The 12,752-nt window shown below is 33.5% G+C and overlaps 2 pseudogenes; both read left to right on the top strand.

Moving 5' to 3' along the window:
* Nucleotides 1-4,899: 4,899 nt before the first annotated feature.
* Nucleotides 4,900-6,475, top strand: LOC149531052 (putative E3 ubiquitin-protein ligase RZFP34; annotated as a pseudogene).
* A 265-nt stretch (nt 6,476-6,740) lies between these two features.
* On the top strand, nt 6,741-11,883 carry LOC149531051 (U-box domain-containing protein 6-like; annotated as a pseudogene).
* Nucleotides 11,884-12,752: the final 869 nt, after the last annotated feature.

The following is a 12,752-nucleotide window of genomic DNA, read 5'->3' as shown; positions in this document are numbered from 1 at the left end:
GACAATATTTTCATCCTTTCTTATTCTCATCTAATAAAATTGTCCTCTTAGACTTTTTTCTTTTTCTCTCCTTACATTGTCATCACCTCCATAGATATCCTTCAGGTTGTTCTACATAGCAAAGGCATTTTTGCAGTCCTTGATATCATCAAATTCTTCATAGTTTAGGGAAGATGCAAAGTATATCATCATGGTGTTATGAGTCTTGCTCTCAAAAATGTCATTAACAAATAATGTACTAGAAGGAGTTGTATATTCTTTATCAAGATATTTCAATCCTGTATCTCCAATGGAAGCCAAATGAAATCAGTCCCTACCATGCTAAAAAGTTATCTCTGTTAAGCCTTTAAATTTCTCTCTTGTAAGACATTATAATCTGTAGCTTAGGTCTTTGAAACCCTTCTTGCAAGCACAAAAAATCTCTAATACCAATTTTTGTAAATATAGATGGAGTAACTGAGAGGGGAGTTGAATTAGTTACCACAAAAACAAATCCACAGATCCCTTAGATGTTTGATAAACTAGTTACTGCTATCACTCGATAAACATATAGAAAAGTATTGTAACTTGGTAGATGCAAGGTATGTTAACTTATTACTGATCTTTAAACATTCACAATGACTAACATGAAACCATAAAAGAAATAACATGAACACATGAGACACTAGACTTAATGTGGAAACCCAATATAGGAAAAACCACCAAGTAACTAGCTACTAATTTTCACTCTTCTGAAGTGAGCCTTATTAGGAGCCAACCCGGTTAAAGGTTACAAAACACATTTTTAGGTGTGACCTTGTTAGAGGATTTAATCACCTTGTTAGGAGTGGCCTTGCTAGAGGTCTTTAGAACAATTCAATGGAACTTTCACCTTGTTAGAGGATTTACAAATGGCTGTTAAACCAACTCTGCTAAGAAATTTTGGAATCGCTGCTACAATGGTGAGAAAGTAAAAATGAAATGACCTTAATGAGATGCAACTAAATTGCTGATATAGATCTCTATTCTACTTCACTAGATTCTTCCTAATCAAATAAAACTTTGCTACTCCTCAAAGATATCTAACCATCCTTCAAAGTTTTCTCACACTTTCTTCTTCAAACAATACACTTGCATGCTCGCTCATTACACTTTAGAATTCTCAACTTGACCTTTCATATATACCTTAAAAATTATCAATTCAGCTCATTTACAACTTACAATCACCAATAATCATTACCTCAGTCAGCTAGAATTAATGCTTAAAACAATTAAACTTCATTTCTCAAAACATCAAAATTCTTCATTAGCCAACCCTACTTGATAAACACTATTCCTAAAAAGATTTCCTGTGTTAACCAACCGAAGCTTGTATAACACTGTGAACCCTACAAAATCTTTTGGAGACCGAGTTGACTTGGTAAGCACTAAATTTCCTTTGTTAACCATGCAAGCTCGGTTAACACTACTTTCTGCCACTTTTCCTTTGACACCCGAATGAGCTCGATAGACACTATTTCCATAGAGTAATTTCCAAGAAACCTCAGTAGACGCTATAAATTGCTTTGCTAACCAATTAAGCTCAGTAGATATTGACTGATAACTGATATGACATTTGTGTAACATCAAAGATAACACACAATTAGACATTTGTATCCAACAATTATATATTTATGTTTCATTTCCAACTAAAAATATTCATCATTTAATCTATACCTATATCTCTAACATCTTCAAGTCTATCCCTATAACACTAGGTGATCATCTTCATGGTGCACTCATTAGTATGCCAACTTGTCATTCTAGGGAGTTTTTGTTGTCTAATATGGAGCCTGATCAGTCCCCAAGTGGAAGGTTGTTAGTTTGTGGTGACTAGTGGCCAATTTTATCACTAATAGTTTAATGGTAATTTTGGGCCAACATATTGTAATTAACTATAACTCTAAAGTAGCAAAAATACTTATATAAACGGGCTTAGTGTTAGGGATTTTTTGATAAGGTGTGATGCGACAATTGCTTCTTTTGGTAGTATTGAGTTGTAAGGGATTATAGATTGTAATCAAGTTGTAATCACTAGATCATAATAATACTAAACTCATTGTTTGGTGGACGTAGCCCAGGGTTTGGGTGAGCGACATTAAAATCTTGATGTCTTGTGTTCTCTTCTATGTGATCTATTATTTTTTTTATTCTTTATATTTGCATGTAATTATTATTTATGTCTAAGGTTTAATCCTAATGATTGTTTGCTTGCATGAAAAAACCAATATGTTAGTAAAGATTGATATCTTAAAAATAAATTCTTTGATTTCTTCAACTTTGCAATGCTATCCAACAACTGCACTCTGACAATATCACACATGTTCACCTTTTTCTTTTCAATGACCATCATATATGCTACATGCAAAAATCTTTTTGGCACAGATAGTACCCTAGAACTATGATAGAGCTTGTATCCTATTGGTGTTTTAAAAAATCATGTTTCAAAATCCCAAATGAGGACAGAATAAATCTAGGGTTAGCTACTTTACATCTACCACATACACATTTGGACACTAGGGCCAACTATAACAATATACCCTTCTCCTACTTCAGGCTCTACAAAACGTAGGTTGGTGTACCTCAAATTCATTCATATGGTACTAGTGTTAAAGTATACACTTGAATCTAACAAGGCTGATAATATCCTTAATTTTCTAATACTTATGTAGACAACATAGACATGAAATAACTAGAATCATGACATATGAACTAGATAAGCTAAGAGAGGGTAACACTTTTCAACTCTTCAACAAAAAGGGAAAAGGATTTTGACTATAAAGATTGATTTCAAAAAAACCATGATATGAACAACATAACACTTTGATCTTGTAGTTAATCAGTGCATTATCTATTGGGAAATTCCGTACATTCATCTTTGGGAATCATTGAGACATTTCATGTATCAAGATTTCCCAATATATCCATTCACCTTGTGAATCAAACATATGCATCATTCTGACTCTCATACTTGACCTATCCCTTCATGAAATTTGGAACCCTGTGATGATAGAGTAAACATTTACATGACTCCTTAAATCACAAGAAAAAAATATCAACAGATACAACCTACAACATATTGTGACTGAGTTTTATCCTTTTTGTTCACAAAACACAAAAGATCACAAACAAAATGAATGCGAGACAAGATTAAGACTGAAGATTAACTTGTTGTTGCACTTTTATTCATTTCCTTGAAAAAATACAATAATATGAATCAAATTAAAATATAAAACTACTAAATAGACTAGAACTATCTATATTCTCATTACTTGATGTTCATTACATGAAAGAAATGCTAAAGAAATCGTGGAAACTGAGTTGAGCTTTCTTAGAGAACTTGGGTACCAACCCTAGAGAAAGAAAGAAAATAGAAAGACATAGGAGAGGAATGAAATCTCAAATCTGATCTAGAAGTGACACATGTCCACTTGAATCTCTATCCCTTGCTACTACAAAATATCTATCTTCTCTCTACAACTAAAATTTTAAAGGAATCTCATCATTGTGCTCCAACAAACCCAAAATATCTCCTCTAACTACTGAGAAACCTTATTCTAAAAAAATATCAGGTATGCATTTGAAATGCTGATAAAATCTTATACTAAATTTATGTGAGAGTGAAAAAACTATCACTAACTACATTTTTACTACCTTTGGTGCACATACCATTCATCATTTCACCAAAAATCAAATCCGAACTGCTATAACAAAATGTGATTGAAAAATAGGCATCTAGTACAAAACTTTGAATAGCTTGATCATATGGCTTCTTGTGTAAAAAAACTTCAAAACTAGAAAGCTCATTCTGAGTGCTTTCCCATAGTAAATGATAGTCCTATATTGGCTTATTAGAGATGCCCAAAATGTCAAATTGAAGATTAGGTTTAGAAATGCATAACATGCCCATTATTTTGCAAAATATTAACACTTACCTAAGGTTCAAACATTATTATAAAATCTTTTTTTATTATAATTTCCCTCTAAATTCAATCCAAGTTAACTCAAGTTTGCCTCATGTGACACATGTCATGATGTGATTAGTTGGTTGTTACACTATCATCTGCCACCTGTGCATCATGTGGCACCCTTTGATTGGTCACTACCATGTGGAAACTTCTCATTGGACCTTCTATTGTATGATCACTGCTATGTCACCTATATGTTGGGTGGCCTACCATGTCATCGCCATGTAGGACTTCTTGATTTTTTAGATCTATCACACTGTCAACTGGGCCTGCCACCACATGTTAGTACATCACTATGCCACTTTGGTTAACTTCATTGTAACTATCCTTGGTGACATAGTGACAACTAATGATCTTGTGGCATGTGGTGAGATCCAACTATTTGACAATTGGTATTTATAAGCCCCTGTATTTCAAATTTGATGAGCTTTTGCTAAAGGTGTTTTAAGTACTCTTTCTTTATTATTGTTTCTCATCTGATAGATAAAATTAGATATGCACAACATGCCTTTCATGTGATTTAGTCCTTGTATTGCTGATGGCTATTCTTTGATATTGAGGTTTTGTTATGAAGATAGTGACTTGCTTTGGTTGTTGCTGATTGCTGTGTAATGGGTGTTTGCTAATGAGTTTGCTCATCCATAACATTTCAGAATTTGAATTAGTGGCATTTAACCTAAAATTCCCATTGGCATAATAACCCTTGCATCATGAGGTGCAACATCCAGTGTTTATTTTGCCTTTGAGATTCATCATTTTCATATTCTATCAATATTAATGTATGCTTGTTTTTGCATGATGTTGTGTACTATTTATTCCATGTTAAAATGATTGTATGCAGAAGAAGATAGTAAGTCTTATGTGCTAGTAGGATATCTACTTTTAATTTTACTAATTTCATTATATACTGGTAATGATAATTAATTGTAGTTGTTCACATTACCATTAGAGAAGCCAAATAAGGGCTCCATGCTGTGATAAATTTTTTGACTACAAACATTGCCATAATGAGGTAAAAGCATGTCTCTATTCTTTACTCTATCCAGTTACAATCTTTTCTTTTTTAATTCATTCTCCAGTGTTAGATGAAGATCTCTCTATATCAACCTCTAAACTTTGAACATATATGTGCTAGCTTGTGGTGTTCCTAAATAGAATTCTATAGAGATCGATGCACTTGACAGGCATGATATTCCTTGCATTGACGTACAAAATGTATATTATCTCTTTCTCTTTCTTGTTAGTTATTATTTGTTACTCTAATTTTGGCATGCCAAATATATGTATTTATTAAATTATCTTATAGATTATATAGCATTATAGTATTGAGTAGAAGTAAGACTTGAAAGATTGCTATGTTGCAAGTTTAACACTCTTCTATACTAAAGTTTTAATTTGTATTTATCTATTTTGGTAGGTCATCTATTCACTTTGTAGTACTGAACAAGATGTAATAAATGGACAATGGTCTTCATTAATTTTAATTTATTTTCTATATCATGTTGACTCATGTATTATGGGTGATACCTGATTCTGCAATTTCCATGGCTATAGGTTCAACAATACTATATTAATTGTGGTGTCTATATGGGGAGGTACTTTTGCGAGACATGAAAATTCTTTGATGATGATTTATGTTCTAGTTCCTTTCTATTTTTTGTAGTACTAATTCCTTGGAATAAATTTTAGATGTGATAAAATGCCTTGAAAATACGCATAATCTTCAAAGACAATTTTCTCTACCATACTGCATACCCAAAAATGCATTGAAGCAATAAATTGTTCAAATCAAAAGCATAAAATAGAAGAATTTATTTATTGCTAATGAAATTTATAAAATATTCTTTTCCAGGATTCAAAACAAAAATATCATTGTGATGGTTGTGGCATTTGCAGGTATAATTCTAATTGAAATCATAATCTCCTATTTTCATTAGACTACTCTGAAACTAAACATAGATGGATTCCTTGTAGATAATTTGCAGCTAACTTTGGTTAATTATGTTATTTTTTAGAATTGGATCAAAGGATGAATTCTTCCACTGCTATAAGTGTGGTAGGTTTCCTCTTCACTTGTTAGACTTATCAAATTCTCTCCCTTCGATGGTTGTTATTTTATTTTAATCAATAAATTATGAGTTAGCTAAAGATCAATGGTAATATGTTTTATCATGAATCTTTTTCCAAGGTGTGGCTTCTCTCACCCTTTGAAGGATCACCACCCTTGTGTTGAAAAAGTAATGCACCACAATTGTCTTGTGTGCTTTGAGGTAGGTGACATGATTCGTAGTTAAAGTTTCAAATTAATAAAAGTTTGGTACTGCATTAAAATTTAATTAGAGAGATTTTAGTTGTTTCCTTTTTTCATAAATGTTTATTGGGCTCTTTATATGCAATTTTTGTTTGAGTCTATAAAGGAAATCAGTGTTTTACCTTGTGGACACACAATACACAAGGATTGCTTAGCAGAGATGTAGCAACATCAATAGCAAGTTAGCTTTAAGGCCTTAAAATACTTGAATCAAGAGATTGAAATGTACTAGTTAGGTATAATACCTTATAGTTTTGTGTATTACTCTTGTTTTAAATAGCTTTTGCGTAATACTCATAGGCATGAGGCCATGAGAACAATGCAGTTTTTTTTATAAAATCCATTTTTGAATAGTAGTAGGGATATATAATTTAGTTTCATAGCCTGATGCTCTATAAGTGTATAAGTTTTGAATTTTTTTAGGTTATGTGATGTTCACATATATGTGCATGCTTTCTCAAATAGTTACTAGGGATTCTATCTTTGTAAAATTCATAAAGATCAAGGATGCGTTGAATCAGAGTTTAAGGGATCTAGAAGAAATGGTGCCATGGGATTTATCTAGGTAGGTACGTGAGTCAAAAATGACTGCATCTAAATTTATGCATATAATATACTACAAAGAAGTTAGAAACGTAGAACTACGTTTTGATAGTTTAGAGTTGGATTACTTTAGATGGAATGAATGAGATGTAAAAGTAAAATTCAATTTGTTTCTGATTGAATTTCATTATCACTGCATAACATGGTTGATCCTTACAAAAAAAATTCAGTTGACAATACTCCGCTAGCTGCAAAATATTTAATTACATTTGGCTTCCACACATCTAACACTACATAGAAGCACAAGAAAATTAGTGGATTGAAATTGATTATTTTATTCATACGTTAGTGGTATTAAATATTTTAGAGATCCTACTGAAAAACATTCTGGCTTTATATGTACATTTTGAATTGACTCTTTTGTTTACAAAACATGCACCCTGAAAATGTCAAACTTTTAACTGGATTCTAGGAATGGAAACTTGAAATCTCATGAAATCTTTGCTCCTCTCTTCCTCTCTACCACACCTGCATCCACACAACCTCTGTGGTACTTGATCTTATTTAATTGAAAATGGTACTTTTGACTACTTGAGAGAAATACTATTTCTATTCAAGTGAAGTATTCTAATAGATTCAGCAAGAACCTTTAAGTCTTTAAATTTTGAAGCATTTGTTCTATAAATCCCATCAATTTGCTTCTAAAAATGCAGCATCAAATTATCGATAAAATGGTTTTATTTTTGCTTTGCATTTAATAATGCTAATAGTGTTAGTCAAGTGTTAAAAACCAACCAATTCATGCCATAACTAGCAGTAGCACTACCCAGATTGCGAATAGATTATTTAGTACATTCTTAAGTGTTTCTGTAGATGTCTTCATGGCCACTTTCTTTCCTAAATTCTAATCACACTTCTATTCGTCTAGCCAATGAAATTCATATAAACCTATGAACAAAGTTGATATGAAAGAGGAATGTCACACTGGTATTTATAGAGAGGAAAGATAATTAAGAATAATCTATTCGCACTCGCTAATTTTTGCAACTTTAGATGAATGAAATCTAAACTTACCATTTACCAATCATGAAGTTCTTGAAGCACTCAAATAATTGCATTTGTTATTGAAGTGCTAATGGGGAAGTTTGGGAGATTTGTCTGTTTATGTTGATGGCCATTTTGGCTTGCCTTTAAATGAGTTTTCAAAACTTTTCTAGATAGTTTTATTTATCCGTAAATTGAGGCTTCTATTAAGCTTTTATCCATCGACATATTTTCATTTTATGGAAGAGAAAAGAATTGAAGCCAAGACCAAGCTACTAGAGATGACAATCCAGACTCCCTGATTACTGTATCCTCTGGGAGAAAATTGGAGGAAGAGGAAATGTAGGCATTTAAATTTTGATTTGAACTGACAAAAATGATAAACCAAGGAGCTATCTGTGCCAAGGACTACCATCTCACTTAGCCATCTCCTCCAGTTTGCATCTATTGCATGAAGGCCTAGCCTCCCCCCCTCATAGACCACTCAAGACACCTGACCACTTCCTTTTGCACCCGTGTTTCCTATTACTCCTCAAATTTGTGGATCCTACAACCCAGATCTACAAAGCTAGGCACTGCTTAGAATGGTTGAAGCCTCCCTCAAATGAGGATAGAAGAGTCGACAACCTAGAAAATTTAAGTTACATTCATTATGGAGAATACAAAGACTATCTATGTATTAGTCTGGATCTTTACAGAAGGTCAAATTCCTCAAAGGCATTGTTGAAAGGGCCTTTCTCTTGGCTGGAAGTGTGTCATCTTCCATCATTCCCCCCCAAAGAAGAAGAGGACAAGAGAAAAAGGCTTCCTAGATGACCATGTAAGTACCAATCTACCTGTCACCTACACCTGTTGTTTGTCTTTGAAGTCCTCTATCTTGGAGTTGTGTGTCTCTGAGATATCTACATTTGTAAAAACCTCCCATCCTAATATTTTCTTAATAAAATTTGAAGAGGTAAGGCTTGGAATAAGGAAGTTATTTTTAAATCCCCTACCTAAGGCTGTTGCTGCATGGTGCGAGTCTCTTCACTTGTGTCATCAAAAAATCAGCTTTATTTCCTTTCACTTAGATCATTTTATTGTGCACCAGTCAAATAGCTAATATAGAATACCAAGGTGAATTGTACTTGAATCTTATTTTTAGGAAAAGATCTCACCTACACGTTGTAGAAGAGAGTAGAGAAGTTTCTTATTATCACCTACAGACATCTCTAGATAGACCTTCATGCCTCTACGAAAGATCAACCTTTAATAAGGAGAAATTATTCAACATAGCTATAGAAGGAAATAACTTAAATTAATGGGGGTTCAAATGAGATACAATGGAAAATATGTAGGAATTGCAAGGCCTATATTCTCTTTTGAAGCACCATGAAAATTTTGCTTGACTAAAGCTACTAGGGATTTCTTCCAAGCAGCTGCAAATCTCTCCTTTATTTCATTTTCTTCTTTAACGGAACTTGGTAGTTGTTATGTGACCATTATTGCTTCATTTTGTCTATAACAAGAGCAGAGTTTAAGGAGTAAGAAAATGCTGGTCATTTTTTGTTGCTTTCTATATATTAGGTAAATTTTCATAGATGACTCATGATAGCACTTTGAAAAATATATTTCCTTGAGATATATCGTGCTATTGTAACTGCAAAAAAAATGGAGTTATGATGTCTATATTCCTTTAGTTTGTGACTACAGAAGTTGAAATCATTCATTCTTGTAGTACCACATCTATGATAATGCTATGTCTACTAAATTTGCAAAATCTTATTTGCAGATTGCTGAAATTGTTAAAGAGATTGAAGAAACAACATTTGCATTAGAACAATCAGAGAAGGATGTTGGCGATGCTATTATTGCTTTATTGCTACAGAGTTCTGGCAGTTGTAGCAACTTCTAAGATGTAGAGTTTTTCAATCAGGCAGTTGATAGACTGGATATAGGGTCTCCAAGGGCTATGTTGAAAGAAAGAAGAGCCTTAAAAATGCTTCCTGATAAAGTTCAGGCTAAGGATGATCAGAGGAAGATATCTGTTATCATTTATTTCTTACATCTTCTGAAGAAATCTACAAAATGTTTTAGCTATGATTATCTGGACTATGATTCTAAAAGCTCCAATGCACAGTTGCAATCAAGTAGAAGAGTTGAAAGTGAAGAAAATTCTTGAAGAAAAAGTAATGTTAGCATATTTGGACATCCCCTAGTGGGTTGGGTTACCAAAGAAAGCATTGATAATTCAAAGTGGATACCAGTGCCTCCAGAGGAATTTAGGTGTCCAATTTCCTTGCAGCTAATGTTTGATCCTGTAGTTATTTTTTCTAGCTAGACATATGAATGAGTGTGGATAGAGAAGTGGTTTAGTGATGGCCATGATACATTTCCAAAGACACAGCAAAAACTATCACATCTTTCAGTCACTCCCAACTACTGTATCAAAGCTCTAATTACTAGCTGATGTGAAAAGTACGGAATCAAGGTTCAAGATTCACTTTCTCAGCCTTCCCCTATAGTGCCTTGGATTTTAGACATGCAAGGTTTTGAGATCCTTTTGCATCCAAATGATGACTATGAGAAAGATGTCAAAGTGCTCCCTTCAGTTGACAGTAATGTTGCTTGCATTGTTGAGGACGAGGATGACAATATGCCAGATAGAAATTCGGGTGATTGTTTGTATTTTAATTCTCTACTTGTGCAGGCAAATTAGGAATCAAATGAAAATAATGGTGCAAATGTCCCTTTGTCATATGATATAATTGACTCTAGCAAGATGGAAGAAAATAATTGTTTTCAATATGAAACATTGGTAACAAGTCTGATGATGCCACCTCTTGATTCTCAAAGTCAAGCAGCAGAAAAGGTCAAAGTTATCTTGGATGATGATGATAGAACTTGCAATTACATAGGTGTCAAAGAAATTATTCCCGCTCTTGTGAGTTTCTTGTGGTCTACAATTGATGCCTCTGATATCAAGGCACAACAGACTGGAGCTTTGGCTCGATTAAGCATTGCAAGAAATGATAGGTATGTAATGATTATGTATCATGATAATTCATACACAAAATTATGTTAATATTATGGTAACTATCAGGTTTGGTTCATGAGTTCTTTATGAATTGATTTGTAGGAATAAGGGATTCATCTTATTCATAGGGATATTGCCCCTTCTATTGGATCTTATCTGTTTTGAAGCAATTGAAGTGGCATTAGTAGTTATGTCAGCATTGTCCAATTTGGAGGAGAACAAGAGTAGCTTTGTTGCTTCTAGAGAAATTCCCTATCTTCTTGAGTTGTTGGAATCAAAAGATGGTCATTCTCAACACATTGCTCTAAGTATTTTATATAATTTGTCAACACTATTATGGGAATGGTCAAATGATATTCCCGCATGGCCTATTTCCAAGCTGGCTCAACTTCTCAAGAATAGTGAACATGCAGATAAATGCATCACAGTTTTGCATAATCTTGCTAGTACCGAAGAGGGAAGAGCAACAATTGTGAGAACTGAAGGATGTATTCTAGCCATAGCCAAACTGCTAGACACCAGAAACCTTGAAGAACAAGAGCTAGCAGTAGACATTCTTCTATTGTTATGCACAAATAGTTTTGAGTATAGTCATTTGGTGTTAAGAGAAGGTGTTATTCCATCCTTGGTTACCATTTCTATTATAGGAAGTCCAAATGGAAGGGAGAAGGCACAAAAATTGCTGGAGTTTTTCACTACTCAGGTGAGAAACCCTTTTATTTTTTGTCATGTAATCTCTTGTGAGCTCTCCAAGCAAATCCATTTATAGTATTCTATAGTAGAATTCTAAAATTGTGTGCTCAATGTAGGAAAAATATAGAGATTGCATAATGTTCATGGAAATTACAACATGCCAACCATGCCATTTTCTATTTCATCTTGCAATTCAGGATTTGGAGGTCTTCCATTTGGTGGTGTTCAGTTTCAATATTCAATTTCAGATTGAGCTTGTTTCTGTGAGGGATCAGGGATCAAGACCTTAAGTGGGTGGATTTAGTTGATGGACCTATTAGAATCACTCACAACAACAAGGCATTCCCTATTTTATAAAGGATGGATACAAGTACAATGTTCAAGATCTGAACCACAAAATGTTCCCAACACATCAAGCTCAACCCTCTGCTTCAATTGTAGAGTACTAACTGAATTTTCTACAACAATAATATACACCCCACTCTGTGAACATATACACACTAAGATATACACATTCCTAGTCAGCAGCTATTTAGGGCTTAGGCTTGGAATGTGCTAATCTAAAGAAACTTGTTAACTACGTTTGTGCTTGCCTTGTTATTTTGTATCAATGGAGTCAGTGAGAGGATTTGAGGCTTATTATAGTGATGCATTGGCTAAAAGTTCTACAAATAATGATGATCTAAAATCTATGAAGAGGAAAGCCATATTTAATGCTTGATATGTTATAGTTTCATTTCAATATTCTTAGCTTCTTTTAGGCATTCTATACAACAATTCACATGCTTTGCCTATGATTTGACATTTTGCATGCATCTTGCAAGGATGCATGCAAAATCTCAAATCATACACAAGGCATGTGAAGTATTTTATAGAATGAATAAAAAAAAAAATTATACCTAGGCATTGGTCAAAATTTTGACCAATGCTTGGAAGTTTTCAAACAAGCATTGGTCAAAATTTAGACCAATGCTTGAAATTTTTCCACCAAGCACTGGTGAAATTTTTTACCAATGGCTGATAGTTTTTGACCAGGCATTGGTGAAAATTTTGACCAATGCCTAGTAGAAATTGCACTAGGGCTCTGGGAAGTTTTTGACCAACAGATTGGTTGAAAATTTGACCAGCTAGTAAGTTGGTCAAAATTTTGATGAGAAAG

This window comes from Cupressus sempervirens, chromosome 11, assembly GCF_028749045.1.
Source record: "Cupressus sempervirens isolate cs-2001-9-10 chromosome 11, ASM2874904v1, whole genome shotgun sequence".
NCBI classification, from domain to species: Eukaryota; Viridiplantae; Streptophyta; class Pinopsida; order Cupressales; family Cupressaceae; genus Cupressus; species Cupressus sempervirens.
Note: the sequence above shows the minus strand (reverse complement) of the source record. Positions and strands in the feature narration are given on the sequence as shown.